Source organism: Meriones unguiculatus, chromosome 1, assembly GCF_030254825.1.
Source record: "Meriones unguiculatus strain TT.TT164.6M chromosome 1, Bangor_MerUng_6.1, whole genome shotgun sequence".
NCBI classification, from domain to species: Eukaryota; Metazoa; Chordata; class Mammalia; order Rodentia; family Muridae; genus Meriones; species Meriones unguiculatus.
Window position 1 is genome coordinate 34204178 of NC_083349.1, and position 10880 is coordinate 34215057.

Sequence of the window (10880 nt, forward strand, 5' to 3'; positions counted from 1 at the left end):
CTTCTTCTCCTTGCGTCATTCATTCCCCCAAGGCTGGGGAGGGTAAGCAGGAATCGGCCATGCTGGAATAGAAAGCTCCTCCACATCACAGAACCACTCACCTCACTTTTTCTTTCTTTTCTTTTCTTTTTTTATTCTTCTCTCATATATGACATCCCCTCCCTCCCCTCCTTCCCATCTCTCCCTACCACCTCTCTCTTTTCCCAGATCCATCTCCCCTCAGAAAAGAGCAGAACTCCCAGGGACATCAATCAAACAGGGTGTAATTAGCTGCAATAAGACCCATTTAAAAAAACATCATTCCTTCATATATTACATTCCAACTGTAGTTTCTCCTCCTTCCCCTGCCCCAAACCTTTCCCACACCCAACTTCCCTCTCCCCCAAGAACCATGTTTCCCACCTTCCCTCAGAAAAGAGCAGTTCTCTCAGCGGCATCAAATAAATAAGGCATAACAAACTACAACGAGACCAGACACATATCATCACATCAAGGCTGGATAAGGCAACCTAGCAGGAGGAAAACGGTCCCACGGGGAGGCAAAAGAGTCAGGGACAGCTCCTGTTCCCACTGTTAGGATTGCCACAAGAACACCAAGCTACTCAACCATAACCTAGATGCAAAGGGCTCTGGTCAGACCCTTGCAGTCTCCCTGATTTCTTCAAGTCCCATAAGCCCTGGTCAATCGATTTTTTGGGCCAGCCATGTTCTCATGGTGTGTCTCTGACCCTTCTGGTTCTTCCCACCCTTCCTCTCCCCTCTCCACAGGACTCCCTGAGCTACACCTAATGTTTGGGTGTGGTACCCTGCATCTGCCTCCATCAGTTGCTGGATGAAGTCTCTCTGGTCGCTTTGATGATTCCGCTAGGCTCGGGTCCCAGAACATACTGCAGGCAGGACAAACTGGAGGTTAGAGGTTTTGTGGCTGGATGGGTGTCCCAATACCTCCATGTGAGGCCTTGCCTGGTTGCAAAAGATGGCAGGTTCAAGCTTCATGTCCCCCATTACTAGAAGTCTTTGGTGGGGTTACTCTCATAGATTCCATGGTGTTTCCATTGCAGTAGGTTTTCACCTCACCCCCAGCAAGCCTGCCAAATTCAGTCTTTCCTCCCAAATTTTCTCCCTCTCCCCCCAATCTGATCCCCACATGCCCCCAGGCCAACCACAAAATATATTTTATTTCCCCTTCCCAGAGAGATCTTTGAGTCCCCGTTTCGGCCCTCCTTTTTAGTTAGCCTCTACGGGTCTGTGAAGTGTAGCATGATTGTCTTTTACTTTACAGCTAATATACCCTTATAAGTGAGTACATACCGTGCTTGTCTTTCTGAGTCTGGGTTACCTCACTCTGGCTGATTTTTCTCTAGTTCCATCCATTTGCCTGAAAATTTCATGATGTCATTGTTTTAACAGCAAAGCAATACCCCACTGTATAAAGTACCACATTTTCTGTATCCATATTTTGGTTGAGGGACATCTAGGTAGTTTCCAGTTTCTGGCTATTACAAACTGCTATGAGCATAACTGAGCAAGTGTCCTTGTGGTAGAATGGAGCATCTTTTGGGTATATGCCCAGGAGTGGTATATCCGAGTCTTTAGGGAGAGAGAGTCCCAGTTTTCTGAGGATCTGCCATATTGACTTTGAAAGTGGCTGTACAAGTTTGCACTCCCACCAACAGTGGAGGAGGGTTCCCCTTGCTCCATCCACATCCCCGACAGCATGAGCTGTCACTTGCATTTTTTATCTAGCCATTCTGATGTGTGTAAGATGGAATCTCACAGTTGTTTTGATTTCCATTTCCCTGGTGGCTAAGGACGTCGAGCACTTTATTAAGTGTTTCTCAGCCCTTTGGGATTCCTCTGTTGAGAATTGTTTAGATCTGGACCCATTTTCCAATTGGATTATTTAATTCACTAATGTCTAGTTTCTTGAGTTATTTATATATATTGGATATTAGCTCTCTGTCACGTATGGAGTTGGTGAAGATCTTTTCCCATGCTGTATGCCGCTGTTTTGTCCTGTTGATGGTCTCCTTTGCTTTACAGAAGCTTTTCAGTTTAATGAGATACCATTTCTTGATTGTTGTTCTTAGTACCTGTGTTTTTGTTCCCTTTTTTCCTTACTTGATACTGTTATCCACTTCTGCCTCAGATCAAGGAACTGGAGGAAAAGTAGATAGAGTGACCAACACTTCTGAGTGCTTGCTGCTTTAGCAGAGACCCTGAGTTCGGTTCCCAGCACTTCAAGTAAGCACCTCACAACTGCCTGGTGATTCAAGCTTTGAGAGATCCCATGCACCCTTCAATCTTAAAAAAAGGAAGAAAGAAAGAAAGAAAGAAAGAAAGAAAGAAAGAAAGAAAGAAAGGAAGGAAGGAAGGAAGGAAGGAAGGAAGGAAGGAAGGAAGGAGAGAGAGAGAGAGAGAGAGAAAGAAAGAAAGAAAGAAAGAAAGAAAGAAAGAAAGAAAGAAAGAAAGAAAGAAAGAAAGAACTCAGAGTTCTTTTGAGTTCATTAGGGACTGTGGTAGTCATTGAAAACCAGCCTTCAGAAAGAACCGCTCTCCCTAACTGCACAGGGAGTGCTGACCTTCCCAAGTCTTTCCTGGGAATACAGAAATAGCCAAAGAGCACTCAATAGACAATAGTGTCATCCTTAGCACGATCTTCAATATGTGCAGGCAAATCAGACAGAAAGACATGATTCAGGAAGAGACATTCCTCAAACAATGTGTTCGGGGTCAAGCTGTTGTCCTTCGAGCTGGAGAAAAGGAAAGGCTCATTGACCTGGCAGGAAAGAAATAACCAGTAAGCTAAGCACTTGCTAACACTGACCACCTTTGTAACCCACCTTTGCCCAGCTTCCACTTTCCCTCTGGCTCCTGCTCGCTCCCTGTACACTGATCCAAGAAACTTGGAGCTGCCGTTGTTGTGAATAGTCAGGGAGAAGATGCCTGGAACCACTTAGGAGTTCAGTGATGGGAACACGAACAGAAAACTCTTGCTATGTTTTAAATTTTAATTTCCTTTCCAAATTAGGCACAGAATTTTAATTTTTAAAATGTATTTGTTATTTAAAAATTCAAAACCTCCTTATGTGATGGTTAGTCCTGGTTGTCAATTTGATTCAATCTGGAATCAACTGAGAGAAACGCTTCCGGACAGATCTTCAAGGAATTTATCAGGGAGGATTAGGTGAGCTGGGGAAGCCCTTGCCCTTCTAGTGGCCTGAAGGGAACACAAGGCTGCTTTTGCCTACCTGCCTTCACTCCCTGAATGCATCTAAACCCAGCTGCTACTGCTGTGGCCATCCTTCACTCCCATTAGAACTCAGATTCTTTGGCTTTCCAATGTAGACTAAAGACCAGAAGCCTTCTAGGGACTCTCCAGGCCTTTGGTGCCACACTGGGACTGCTAAGGCGTCCAGCCTCATGGACTGAGCAGCCTACTGGGTTCTTGGCTTTGTCAGCATACAAACAGCCATTGTTGGACAACCTGACTCCATTCTGGAAGCCGATCCTGTCATTCCTGGTGTAGCACATGCTCATTCTGTCAGGTCTGCTCCTCTGGAGAATGCTGACTCATACACCTTGGACCATTCAGTTGTTATGGCTCTAAATCTGAGCGTCTTGGGACAATCCCAATCAGCCAGTGTCTTCACATCTGCAATTTAGGCAAGAAATGGATCATCTTTGTCCCACATAACATCTGCCAGGGCAGCCGATCATAGATCAGACAAGCCTCCTTTTTCAAAAGCCCTACTAACCTAGAAGGCAATGTGAAAATGTTTGTCACTTTAAAACTATGGGATTTCTGAAGATAGACACTATTTATCTGTTTTTGTTTCTTTTAGTAGGAATTATTTGTATCTGTAATTGGCTATCCTCATTTCTAGGGAAATTACCACTGTGTACAGGTGGAGTTGGCTCACAGTCGCTTTTATTGTTCAAGTGTAAATCTGTCCTAGGCCTGGCCAAACCTGCCATTCCATTCATCAATAATAGGTTCAGAGGTGGCTAGGCATGGTTGGCACACACCTTCAATTCCAGCACTCAAGAGGCAGACTCAAGCAGATCACTGTGAATTTGAGGCCAGCCTGGTCTACATAGTGAGTTTCAGGCCAGCCATAGCTACATAGTGAAACTTTGCTTCACTATATAGATGGACATAGTGATGGATAGTCATCCGACTGGAGCCTGTCAGGAGTATTCAGGAAACTTTATGATGGTTATCACGCTTTTTAAGACACTTGAATCCGTAAGACTGAATTTGCTTAAAGATATTGTAACACTCTGAGAAGCTTAACTGTGAAGAAACACAGACACGAGTGAATAAAGATGGCTGACTACAACCTGAATCTCGAGTGAGTTTTCCATTGCATTCATTATGTCCTTTTTTGTTTTGTGCTTAAACCAGGCAAACAGAGTCGCAGTGCGAGGCAATGCTCCCATCTCTGTTCTTTTTGACACTTATCCAGCAAGCACAGTGTCACCCCTCTTGGCTGCAGGTTCTCTGCAGAAGGCATGAGCAATGCCTATTTAGAAAGAGTTATAGCAGCTGGTGAGAAGGCTCGGCAGGTGGACATTCTTGCTGCCAGGCTTAACTGCCTGAGTTCAATCCCTGGAATCCACACGATGAACTCCTGCAAGTTGTTCTCCAACCTTCTGACACACGTGCATACCCATACGCAAACAAAAATAAATAAATAAATCTAGTACAAATTTAACTTATAAAGACTATATAAGTGCTGTCACTACCAGGATGTCCCCTGATAAGACCGCAATGCCCGTGGGTTGATAGCCCACACCAGAGCTGGCTTCAGAGAACAGTGTCAGCTTCATTGCCTGTGGCCAACCATTCATATAGTAAAAGCCTGTCAACTGTGATTGGTTAGCAGATTACCTCACACTGGATAGTGAGTGCTCACACCGCCAGGGTCTCTATGTGGCAGAAGTACATTCAGAGAGAGGTGGAGAGTCCAGTGTCCTGACTTCAGAAGCATGGTGTGCTACGCCTCTTATGTAGAAGTTCAGGGTGTCAGGTAGGCTGGCACTTTCTCCTACACATAAATAACAAATGTAAACAATGCCCAGATAGAATAAATACATAGTTTCTCTGAATTAAATATATCTGGTGTACTTTAAGACCTCACGAGGTAGAGAAGGGATATGGATCAGAAAGTTCAAGGTCATCTCTGGCTATATAGCAAGTTCAAAATCAGCCTGAAATGTGGAAGATCCCAGCTCAAAAAACAAGACAAAACAAGAATTGCCTTTTGTTCTAACCTCTTGCTATTGCCCAGACGTATATTCTCTCCCAACCCTCAGCTCACATTCTGGAACCTAAGAATCAAGGTGATAATTTTTAAGAGATAGGGCCTTGCATGCTCTAGTGGGTGGCTTCACACACATACGTGCAGCATTAATTAGCTCACTGTGTTGTTAAAATCAGATTATATATAAAAAAGAAAGTATGGAGTTGATAGGCGTTACTTTCTGTTGCTATGGTAGAACATTAACCAAAAACCAACCTGGGAAAACAAGGGTTTACTTCATATTACATTTCCAGGTCACACTCTGTCAGCCAGAGCATTCAGGGCAGGAACTCAAGTCAGGAAGCTGGAGGCAGGAACACAGAGGGACAACAGGTTCTGCCTGCCCGGGGATCACACTGCTCACGGTGGGCTGGCCCTCATCTACCAACAATTGCTGGACTGAGCTATAAGCACTTGTGAGGATTGTAACACTCCTAATACTGGCATCCCACCAAGGCACCTTTTAGCCGTCAATGGCAAAATTGTGAAAAAAAAATTTGCTCAGGAAATTTGCGTGGTCCTTGGTAAATCAAAGTTACTACTGTGAAGCTCATTATCCAAAAACCATGTCCAGCCAAAAGGCTGGTGGCTCCGCAGATGCTTCTCCCCACCCCCATTCAAGAGACCTTGCAACTCTCACCAGTTTCAAATACTAAAGTGTTAGACACATAACACCCCCAAGCAACCGTGCAAACTCACTTCATCAGCAATCCTGCTTCCTTGGGGGACACTTCCGCACAGGAAATGAATGCCTGTGGGTTTCTTGAATCCCCCGAAGCCGCTACTGACTCAGGGCTTCACCTCTCAGCTCATTGTCCACTATCTCCAGACTCTGTCTCTTTCTCCCATCTCTGGGACATCCAGCTAAATCTGCCTCCCACACAGACCTTCACTACAGTTTCGTAACAGAAGCCTTGGCCCTTTGTTTTGGGCTAAGAAGCACTAGTCAACAACCTGTGATGGGCAGCCTTCAGGATAATCTGAATAATCTCCCCCTCTTGGCATCCATGTCTTTGTGCATGTCTTTCCTCAGAGTGTGGGCTGGACTTAGTGATTCATCCTAACAAACAGAGCACAGCAAATAGGATAAAATGCCACTTCCAAAATTAGCTTACAAAGCAATGGTGACTCCTATCTTCTTTGCTGTCTCTCTCCCTCCCTCCTTCCCTGGGAGATGCCAAATGCCATATTGAGAACATCCCAAGAGAGACTCCCATGTGGCAAGGGATCACTACCTAGAGGAGCCAGAGAGAACAGGAGGCTTGCCAAAACCACATGAGTGAATCCGGACACAGATGGATGCTCCCCAGAATAGGCCTAGAGGTATCTGCACCCTTAGCCAAGCTTTGAGCTCAGCTGACTAAGAGACAGAGCCAACCATGCAGCTGATGCATGATTCAGACACCAACATTATAAGCAGCATCTCTTGTATTATCCACTATGATGCAGTATAATTTGTTTTGCAGCACCAAATAACTAACCTATAAGACTGTCAGCACGGAATTAACTTGAAACAAAATTGAAACCATCTTTTCCTACTTTTGAAAATTTCTTCTAGCCAGGAATTAGAAGCAGCAATAAATAGTTGAATGAATTAACCAAAACTACCTGCAATAGTATAAGCAGATAGAATAGGAGCCCCTGAACGGGGATGCTGTGATCTGCATGGCTTTGGGGTTGACCTGAATAGGGCTACAGGAAAGGAAGGAATGATAGACACACCTACTGAAAGGCTGGGATTTGGTAGCCCATGTATTCTGATGGAGATGTACCAGCAGCCCACAAACTCAGTGCATTTATTATACACAGCTGAAGAGGTGGTTAGCTAATCTCGGTGTGTGTGTGTGTAGTGGTGTGCGGTGTGGGGGAGCAGTCTTAGGCAACAGTCATCTGGAAGGAGAAAGCTGTGGTTGATACTTTCTGTACACACTGTCAATGTTCATCCTCAGACCAGGGGAAGGCATTGCCATGTCCCTGAGCCTGGCCCAGGAAAGGCTTTGCCATTCTCTTGAGGTACTGGGGTCCTTGACACCGTCATACTCATGTCCACATTCTCTCAGGACTTCATCTGCTTCCCCATACAGGAACATTACCTCTTCCTGTCAGCCTGCATTCTGCCCACAGTGAAGAACTGCCATGACTTCTAAGCTGGGTGATAATTAGCACTGTCCTCGAACAGAGCCCGAGGCTCAGAAGAGACGAGGAAGGCAGCTGCCATGGTCCCTAACCAGCCCTTTTGACTCTCTAACTCAAGCCTAGAGCAGCCTATTGCCACAAAATTGTCCTCTACCTTTTGGGAGCCCAATACAGAAGGAGATGTGAGGGACTGTCACTGAAATTCAATTTATAGAGCTCACATTAAAATTAAATAGGGAGCCTTCTCCTTTCTGGTCTAGCCTAAGACTTTAGAATTTATTTCTTCTGCTCACCAACAAAAAGACTGCTGACAAAAATGAAAAGTGATCGTTCTATCCATGGTAAAACTGAAGCCATAGGGCAAATAGCTGGCACTGACCTGAAGAGACAGGCAGATTCGGGGAATTGGAATGAACAAAGCAATAGCTCAAGAGGAGAAACCTCCAGAGGAACCGGTACTGGGTTAGGAAAATCTTCAGCACTACAGAACTGCCGGAGGCTCAGCGTGGATCACTCTCAGTTAAAACTTGGAGGAATGGATGGAAATGGACTTCAGGCTTTTCCAGCAGCTGAGAGAAGACAGAGAAGTCCCTGCTTGGCTGTCCAGAGCATCAGTAATCTCAGATGATTCCCCGGGAGTCAAGCCTGCAGACTTGCCAGCTTCTGTATTTGCTTTTGGGAGTCCACATTTGGAATGCAGGGGATAAAGATGGAGTTAGGCCACCTGCCTGCACAGCAGAGGTCTCTTTTCGTAGGAAGAGGACACCAGGAGTCTGAACCCGGCAGAGCTGATTGCAGGTGGCAGCTGCCGGGGAGACTTGATCTGTACCATGCCACAGCCTGCCCTGATAACCACAGCCCCCTTTGCTCTCCTCGGGCTGGACCACCTCTGTTTGATCCAGGACCCCAAACTCGATAGAACGGCCAGGAGTCTTGGCTCTCTCTGATCTGATTCATATCCTCATACCTGAGGCATATGATAAGTTCTGTGTGCTCTTTCTCCTATTAAGCGTATTAATAGTAATACTATTAAAAGTAAATAAGCGGTGTTAGGGATGTCACTCAGTAGTCCATGCCTGAGTAGCATTCCAAGGCCCTGGGTTCATCCTCAGCACTGCAGAGCGAACAAATACATTTGGGCAGTTGTAAAGACATTCTTTGCTTTTACTGCCAGTGGCCCTACTATGTTCTCACTGCAAAGGTTAAGGAAGATGCTTTCAGCAGGAAACAGAGCCATTCTGCTTAATTTTGTTAATTAATTCATTTATTCATCCGTTCATTAATGTTTTTTGGAGACACAATTGGCTGTACAACCCAGGCTGACCTTGAACTTTCTCCAGGTTCAGCCTCTGAGTGCTGGGACTATAGCCCAGACGGTCATTTAAAAATATGCCCAAAAGGTCAGATGGGAGGGGAGGAGGACTCCCTTTCTGAGAAATAGAGCAAAGGAATGGGGGGAGGAGAAGGAGGGAGAGTGGGACTAGGAAGAGACAAGGGAGGGGACTACAACCGGGATGTAAAGTGAATAAATTATAAAAAATAAATGTAAATTAAAAACAGAAAGCAAAACAACAACAACAACAAACACAGGCCCAGAACATTCTGTTCTTCAATGAGACCTGCTCTCAAGATAACATAGTGCCTACATGGAAGAAGAACAACAGCAGTGGCCTCCCAGTTCCGCCTGAGGTGGGAAAAAAAAAAAAGTAAAAACAGAACAAAAGAGAGAGGGGTGCTGGCGAAGCCCCAGCTCCAGAGCGCATGCTCACCGTGTGATCACAGACCCACCGCTCACCAGCGCATCTCTAGGACAGCTGTGTTAGGACTGGACATGGACCCCTAGAGAATGCATTAGTAAGTCCCGGGAGACCTTGAAAGCAGTCTCTAGGGAGGCTCAGAGTCAACAGAGAGGCCATAGCGAGTACACCTAGCACATGAAACCTCGGTTTCCAAGGCCTAGCATGACAGCAAACAGTACACCGAGAGCCTGAAGTCCAGCCAGCCAAACAAACAAAAGGCCTATTTAGAAGTCTCTTTCAGTGAAGTTTTTGTCTAGATTTCAGAAAGAAAAAAAAGAAAATTGCAAGCCTTGCTAAAAAAAAACAAGTGATGAGTGTGTGGTATAGGAAATCAGTTATTAACAGCGGAAATTAGTCTTTCCAGACTCCAGTCATTCTCAAATTATGAGAGCGACAGGTTGTCCGTCTAGGGCGGTAATTGGTGCTGGGGATGGAAGGCAGGGCCTTGAGCCTCCTCTGCAAGCATGTCACTATCCGCACCCCTACATGTTACGTACTGAACTTTGTTGTTTTCAGTTGACGACGTCCTGATAGACAGAAGCTACGCACAAGTCTGAGACTTGTAGGTTACATCAGTGTAGCATTTTTGCTTACAGGGAAAAGAAAACGTCTATTTGGTCACACCTCAGTAAATGAATCTAAGGCTGGCAAGACGGCTCCGTGAATAGATGTGCTTGCCTCCGAAGCCCGGCAGGGTGAGTTCACATAAACCTGGGCAAGAGAACCAGCTTCACAAACGTCGTCGTCGCCCTGTGACCTCCACACCTTTACACCTGGGCCGTGACCACGCACAAAGCAGTCTAAAATAACAGTCTATCTTATTCTGTGAGTTTTTTTTTAATTTATTTACTTTTTTATTCACTTTACATCCTGGTTGCAGCCCCATTCTACCTCCCCTCCCACTCCCACGCTCCTGCCCTCCCTCTCCACCTCCCTTTCCCTATTCCTCAGTAAAGGAGGGCCTCCTCCCAACTCCCCTTCCCGTCCCTCCCAGCTCATCAGGTCTCATCAGGACTGAGTGTGACCTCTTCTGTGGCCTGGCAAGGCAGTCCTACCAGGGTGGGTCATCAAAAAACTGGCTGTAAAGTCCATGTCAGATGCAGTCCCTGCTTTCCTTACTACAGGATCACATAAACCTAAGCTGGCCATCAGCTACATTTTGTAGGGGTTCTAGGTCCAGTCCACGCGTGGTCCTTGGTTGACGCTTCAGCCTCAGCAAGCCCCCTCTGGGCCCTTGTTATTTGGTTCTGTGGAGATCTCTTGTGGAGATCCTATCATCTCCAGGTCCTTTTTTAATTTTTTCTCCCACTTTTCCACAAGACTCCCTACGCATCGTCCAATGTTTGGCTGTGAGTCTCAGCATCTGTTTTGACGTGTTATTGGGTAAAACCACTCAGAGGATAACTCTGATAGGCTCCTTCAGCTTCAAGTGTAGCTGAGTATCATTCGGTGTCAGGGGATGTTTCTCTCCCATATGGTGGGTCTTTGGTTGGGCCAGGCATTGGTTGGGCATTCCCTCAATCTCTGCTGTATCTCCTCTATCTTTATCCCTGCACATCTTGTAGGCAGAGTAAATTTGGGGGTGAAGTTTTTGTGGGTGTTGTGGTGCTCCCTTCCTTCTACTAGGAGACTTGTCTGC